Source organism: Ursus maritimus, unplaced genomic scaffold, assembly GCF_017311325.1.
Source record: "Ursus maritimus isolate PB19 unplaced genomic scaffold, ASM1731132v1 scaffold_21, whole genome shotgun sequence".
Classification (NCBI taxonomy): domain Eukaryota; kingdom Metazoa; phylum Chordata; class Mammalia; order Carnivora; family Ursidae; genus Ursus; species Ursus maritimus.
Window position 1 is genome coordinate 48,229,449 of NW_024424564.1, and position 7,318 is coordinate 48,236,766.

Genomic DNA, 7,318 nt, shown 5'->3' on the forward strand with positions numbered 1-7,318 from the left:
GGTAGGGTGAGAAGACCATCTCCTCTAAAGGAGCTGAAAGAACTGGAAATTCACTTTTCCTGCCTCCCGTGCAGCTGGGGGCCCCTCTCTCCCTGGTGTCAGTCGTGTTTGCTGCAGAAAGTGGCCTCGGTGTGACTACAGGGTCTCCGGATCACGGAGAGCAAGCTCCATGTTGGACCAGCCCAAAGGCACCGTGTGGAGCAGTGTGGGTGTGCTTCTGGAAGCTCCCCCCCTCCTAACAGTGCTCTTTCAACACGACTATTTCCGCTTACTAATGCAGAGTCAGTTTCTGTGCTTACGGCTAAGAGCCCTGTTGGCACCGGGGCTGGTATTGGCTCGTTCCTGTGCCCTGCCCCTACCTACCCTTGTCCCAGCCTGGCACGGGGCCTTGCGCCCCTCAGTCCTTGACAAATGTATGGGCTTGCTTTGCTTGCTTGTTTGGTTTTTAACATTTATTGGGCACCAACCAAGGACCACAGCCCGTCTACACACAGGATCCCGTTCACACGTGCATTCTGCGTCCACACGGGGTTGTTCTTCCTACTGAGCTCTGGGGAATGAAGTCATCCCTTTTGGGTAAAGGGCAGGGGAGAGCCTGTGTCCCCGGAATGGAGAGGGTGTCCCTAAAGGTGAATGATCGGGAGCAGCGCGTATCCTCAGAAAACCGGAACTCAGGAGGCGGACTTTCTCGAGTCTGCGCTTTTAGGAAGGTGTGAGCTCCTAGGAGGTGGGCTGGGATGGACAGGGAGCTGGCAAGTTGGAGAGAACTTCCCAGCACGCGTGCACACACACACACACACACACACACGTGCGCGTGTGCACGATCTTTACCTTTTAATTGAGGTAAGTAATATATACAGGGAGGGATGTGAAGTACAAAGTGTACAAGTCTCAAACAGCTTACATATGTGCACACGTGTGTAACCATCACCTACATCAGCACATGGGACAGCTCCCCACATGGCCGCTCACGCACTTCCCGGCCAATCCCAGCCACCCCCAGTCCAGGGAACTGCTGTTCTGCTGCTCGTTTTGCCCATTCTTGAACTTCCTATGAATGGAATCATGCAATGTAGTCTTCGTGTCTGACTTCTTTCACTCAGCCTCATGTCTGAGATCCAGCCACGCTGCTGTGTGCCGTCCGGTGGTTCCTCTTCATCTCTGACGTGTTCTTTGCTGTCCAGGTAGAGCACAGTTCTCCTATCAGTGACATTGGCCCATTTCTACTCTTTGTCGATTACGGATATGGCTGCTATATGGACCTTTTCCTCTTAGGTATAGATCCAGGAGAGGGGTCGCTGGGTCATAGGGTAGGCATGTGACAGTAACCAGTGGCGTGCTTGTAAATGTCTAACCACCAGCTCTTGGGGGAGAAAAAAAAATCACGATTTGTAGTGTTGGCCAATTTCCATGGTGCAAATAATTTTATGGCTGATTTTAAGCTACCCACATGAGGTCATCACACCCAGAATTGGAAAGAGATGCAGGCCACCAGATTTTGGGGTCCATATGAATTGGCTCAAGAATGCCACTGAGCCTCTTCCTTAGGAACTCGTTCTAGTAGCACAAGGCCTATGATCCAGAGACAAGTCTGCGCAGCGTAACTCGGCCCATGCAAGGCATGTCACACAGTACGCTTCCATTATTTTCCAGTCGTCACACCTGCCCATGCTTTGGGCAAAAGGGCAAGGGTCCGCCTCTCCCTGGAGCGTTAAATGGGGAAATGCGCTGAGGTCAGTGTGCCTCTGGCGACAGGATCAGGGAACCAACCATCCCCAAGGTGAAATGTGGTGAAGAGCTGCTCCCCTCCCCCAGAAGAGTCCTTTTGATGCCAAACTTGGAGGATCTAGGTCTTATCATTATGAAGGAAAGTGAAAATCCTTATAAAAACCGAGGCTCAGAGAGCTTAAGGAGGACAAGAGGGGGGCCAAGCTGAATGCCACCTCTACAGCTGGGTGCTTGGGAAGGAAATACCTAATGTCAGAGGAATGAGTCTCTCATGATGACATTTCAGGCTCCCCTGCAGGCCGGTCAGGCAGAGAATGGCTCTGCACCCCTCAAATGACACCCCGAAGCTCTCCTGCTAGGCTGGGCCTGGCCAGCCAGGCCTTTCTGCTTCATTTGATTCCCCACTGTGCAGCCCCGATGGTATTTTACGGGCGATAAAAAGCCAGCCCTCAATCAGCTGGAGTGTGCAGAGACTTTTCAGCCCAGGCTGTTAACAAACTCGCTGCACAGAGGACCTGAAGCCGCCACTGAGGACACATCTGTTCCCCAGAATGGTCTTCCATCTCCTGGCCCTCTGTCTCCGCCTCGGTGGGGGGTGGGGGTGGGGGTGGGGCTTGATTGAGTGCTCTGTGTCTTCCCAGCCACCCCCCCTACCGGCACATCTTCCCCCATTCCCTGTGGCTGCCCAGCAGCTGCTGACACGCCCCTTGACTCCCCCCCAACTTCCAGAACTGTCCTGGCTTCCCAGTGCCTGCAAGAGGAAGTCCAAACTTCTGCATGCGTTGTCTTAAAGGGTCTTGCAGATGGTGCATGTGCCTGCTTTCCAGCACATCTCCTGTCACTCAGCAGCTGGCCCCTTCCCCCAGACACTCTGCATCGATGCACCCCCCGCCCTCCGCCCCGTGCCCTCTGTCTTGTGGGGGCTCCACCAGCCTGTGCTGGCCCCACGTCTCACCTGCTGGAGCCCAGCCGGGAGGACGCAGCTCAGACAACAGCTCTGCTGTGAAGTCTTCTGGGACGTGCCAGCCGTCTCCCTGTCCCTGGCAGAATTAGTCACCCCACCCCAGTGGGGCATGGCTGACTCTAGAACAGTCCACAGGGTGCTAACAGGAAGGAACTGTCTTTAGTCTGCGCTCAAGGTCACAGACAGGTTACCTTTGTCTTGGTGTCCTTGGGGCAGAGCCTTGAGCCTGGCACTTAGAAGCACTCAGGACACGTCCCTGGTTTATTTCAATTCAGTGACAACATATCCCTGTGCTCAGGACCACCGTCAGGACGTTCCTGCCTGAAAGCCGTCCAGCAGAGGGCACGGGATGGAATGCCAGTCAGCATCTTGTCTCCGAGAAGGTGTCCCCAGGCTCTCCCACGGAGGCAGCAGTAAAAGGAACTTAGTCACGGGTTCCAGCTGCACTTGACCCCCATGTAGAAGCTGAACTTCTAGAACGATCTCCTTTCCTTTCTCTGTCCCACCTCGTCCCACTGGATGGCAGCGGGGCCGTGTGCTGAGGGAACTTCACAGCCATACTCATCCGTGTGGCTTCCTGCCTGTGTGATTGCGTTTAGGATGGGGCGGACTTTCCCCTCCTGTGGAGACACTGGATCAGAGGGCCTGGCCCACCCTAGGTGCTGGGCCAACAAGGGCCTCTGTCACTTCGCTGGCCCTCTCTGGTCCGGGCCTGATGTGCTCCTGCCCCAGCTTTGACACTGTCTCACCTGAGTGCTTCACATGTAAGTAAGAAATTTCCTTCCGTCACATTCTGATCTCCTCCTACAGAAAGGCCAGGAGGAGTCAGACTTGGTGGCTCACAGTGGGGAGACGGGGCTTTTTTTCCTTCCTCCGTCTCAAAGTGGGTAAATGTGACTATACCACTCCCCTGATCTTGTCTGAGCCGCTGCTGGAAGCTGCTGGATGCACACAGGCGGGGAACGAAATACAGTGGAAAAGTGAACAGCAGCCTGAACAGCGGAGGAAGTCCTGCGGTTCGCGTTGGCCACCAGGACGTCTCGGGGCGGTGGCAGGAGGAGGCCGGCGCTCGGGGGGCTTAGGTCCTGTTTGTCCCCCCAGGAGCCTGGCCCAGGGCAGTCCCACCCGCCACACCAGGTGTTTGTGCTGATTTCCAAACGTTGTTGGAGGCTCAAATGAAATAACGTGTGGAAAAAACACTTTTCCATCGGAAAAAGACGAACACTGCATGATTTCACTTACAGGAGGTCCCCAGAATAATCAACTTCACAGAGACAGAAAGTAGAACGGTGGTGGCCAGGCGCTGGGGGAGGGGGTGGAGAGTTCTTGTTTAACGAGCACCGACTTTCAGTTTGGGAGGTGGAAAAGCTCTGTAGGTGGACGGTGGTCACACCACGATATTGAGACAGGGAAACGGAGGGGACCCCATGAAAGACTGCGTTTTTTGCTGCCTCTTCTTGCTGGGACCTGCTACCCCCACCTCACGCACACCTTGCAGAGCACGGAGTGTCCGTCCTCCTCGTAAAGGTCAAGGATTTAATGATTTCCTTGGGGTCTTCCAGCACAACAGATAACATCCAAGCAGTGACCAGGCAGCGTCAGCACGAATGTTTTCCAAGACCGCTGACTCACCAAGACCCCTGGCTCCGGGCGTCAGTGACTTGTGGGGACACCTCAACATCCGTTCCTGGATGCCTGAGAAGACAGGGCACTTGACCATCGTCCTCAATACCAACCCCAGACCCCGTGCAAAGACGAGACTCCCTCTTCTTTCCTTCCTGAGGCTCCCAGATACTCTGTATCTACTCTCTCTCTCTGTCTTCAGTAAACTCTGCTCTCACTTCCTCTTGGCACGCATTTGATTTCTATCCTGTGCGAAGCCAAAGACCATCTCGGCTGGCCCTGCGGGAACCCCTCTGGGTCCTCGGACCCAGCCAGCCTGCATCAGTACGAAGGTACTTAATGCCACTGAACTATACACTTACAAATGGCTAAAATGGTCAGTTTTATGTTATGTATATTTCACCACACACAAAAAAAGTGTGACAGCTGCTTTGGGAGTAAAAACGGAAGAGAGGAAACATACACTTTATTTCTAGGGGGGAAAAAGGGGTGTGTGTCTGTGGGTTTCTTTTAAACAGATGACAAGTAAAATAAAGGGAAATGAGAAAACTTTAGAAGGAAGGTTGCCAGCTTACGAGGTGGTTTTTATAGCCTCTGGGTCAGTGTCCTTCACTTCGGAGAAAAGCTGATATTGCTTGTAACATTTTTAAAGGTCAAAACCAAGCAGAACGTCAGCCCACTGCCTAAATGCATGATAATAGCAAATTTAAAAATTAATTACAGGGTCTCTCCTGCTGACACCTGGCAATGGCTCAGTCGGTACCGAGCCGAGAGGGGCCACTCACAGGTGCCGCACCGCTCGGGAAGGCTTTCACTGTCTGCTTCTATTCTCAGGAGCAGCTCAGCTCTGCCTCATGACATTGTTCCCAGACAACAATACATTTTGAAATGAAAAATGTTCTAATTGGACACAAAGGAGACACCTTCCAGATTCCGAGGCCAAACGGGAATAAAAACTCTACTTAGCTGAGGGCAGAAGGCAGAGCAATTCAGGGAGGGCGTCTGGGGAACTCTGAATCATCTTCAAACTTCCCCAGGCTACCCAGGCACCTTTGAAACACAGCACTGGGGAAGCAGGTAGAGCCCAGGGCTGGGGAAAATGCACCATGGGGCACCAAGGACTTTTCCAAGGTCACCAACTTAAGTTCTCCCAAGCACCTTGTGGGTTGTTACCATCTCTGTTTTCCAGACAAGCAGCACTGTGCGTTCAGGGGCTCACAGAACCTGCCCAAAGTCATCAGCTGTAACCGACAAGCCCCGCTGGATTCCATCCTCGCATGGCCTGATGGGAAGCGGCAGGAAGATCCAGGTTTCACTTCAAGCTTCTATCTACAGAGCCTTGGGTAGGTGTGTGTCTTCGTTCACTCATTCTGAAAACGGGGATAATTTCTATATCAGTTCAGCTAGGCTCTGCTGCGGGGACATCCTCAACGCATGCCAACCAACACACACCCAGGTTCGATGCGTCTTGCCGGCCAGCCTGGGACTCTGCTCCACGTCTCCTTCTTCTGGGACCAGGGCCAGTCCATGGCAGGGAATATGGCACTTGTAACGGAAAGGCTTCGGCCATGTTTTAAGTGACTTGGCCACACCGAACCTCTGGAGATGGGGGGTAGGAAATGCAGTTTTGCTTCCTGCTGGGGAGGTGGGGAAGCAGACTTACTGTGCGTATCACAAACTTGCTTCGCTAGGTCGCTGTTGGGACAGAGAGGAAATTGTATATGATGCATTTTGTAAACCGTCAAGTTCTCTACAGCGCCAATTACACACTTAAAATACAAATGTAAATTACAAATGTATGATAATTGTTGTTGTTACCGATCTTAAAATCCTTTGTCTTTCACGCCATCCAAGAATCAGCCTTGATTGCCAGCGCCAAGTCGTGGGGGCCGTTCTCTCCCCATCAGGATAGGAGGCGCTGAGCAGCCCTGGGGGCTGGGACCAGGCTCGCTGCATTCGACTTCTGCTGTGCTGTCTGTCATTAGGTTTTTTTCTTCCTCTGCTGAAGTTTCTATCATTATCCAATCCCACAGCCTCAGAAGCATCAGAATTTTAATAGACTTGGGCCCCAGAGCCTGAGAGCAAACGCTGTGATGCACAGCTACAGATGGAAAGTGCTGGGTCTGTACCTCGTCACATGAACGCTGTGGCGCTTACACCATTCCCCGGGACCTCAGGGCCCCACAGGGCGATTGAGAAGTTTCTGGGAAAACATCCGGTGGTGGGGTGCCCGTTTAATTGGCTCTGTTTTGCTGTCCCTGGTCCTGTCCCAAAGTTACGCCATAGGTTGGATACCAGAGCTTTAGAAAAAAACCATCGAGAAAGATTTTGACAACCCCTAACAGTTTCCAAACGTCTGTCCAGAGGCTTGCGTTTGCAAATGTGGTTTTTCTCTCCCTCCACACAATCCCCTTCCCCCGCAGCTCTTCCTCCACCTTTCCAGCTGACGTCTTCTTATCTTTCTCATTGCGCTCCCCTACGCACCCCACCCCCAAGGTTCTTCCTCTTTGCACCCCTGCTCTGAAAGGATGTGTAGTGTAATGTAGTTACGAGCACGCTCCCTTGGCTTCAGGCCGACCCAGGTGTGATTCCTGCCTCGGACTCTTACTGGCCTTCCTTCTGCCTTTGGGCCATTCCTTAACCTCTCTGAGCCTGATTTCCTCACCCCGGCGTCGGCGTCGGGAAGGCAATGCTTAGCTCACAGAACTTGGTGTGACTTTCAGCCTTCCCTCTCCCTCTGCCTCTCTCGCTGGCTGCCCTGGCTTGAGGCCCACACCCCTGTCCTCTCTCCTGGTAGCTCACCTCGCGGGGCGCTGCTCAGTCCAGCACCAGGAGGGCCTCACTCCCCAGAGTCTCCCTCTTCAGCATCCCCTGGCAGTGGGGGATCTCCATCCAGCCTCAAGAAGGAGGAAGAAGGAATGAGCTAGAACCTGGCATTGGGGTGGAGCATAGGGAGTCGTGGGGGGGTTGGTGCTGGGACTTCGGCAAAGGAGCAGCCCAGGA

General features: G+C 53.5%; 1 long non-coding RNA gene across 1 annotated transcript; it reads left to right on the forward strand.

Annotated features, from left to right (window-relative positions):
- The first annotated feature begins 3,197 nt into the window (after nt 1-3,197).
- Nucleotides 3,198-6,073, forward strand: LOC121104358. Its single transcript, XR_005836642.1, has 3 exons — nt 3,198-3,456; nt 4,255-4,647; nt 5,505-6,073. It is a non-coding gene; the product is annotated as an uncharacterized LOC121104358 (long non-coding RNA).
- The last annotated feature ends 1,245 nt before the right edge of the window (nt 6,074-7,318 follow it).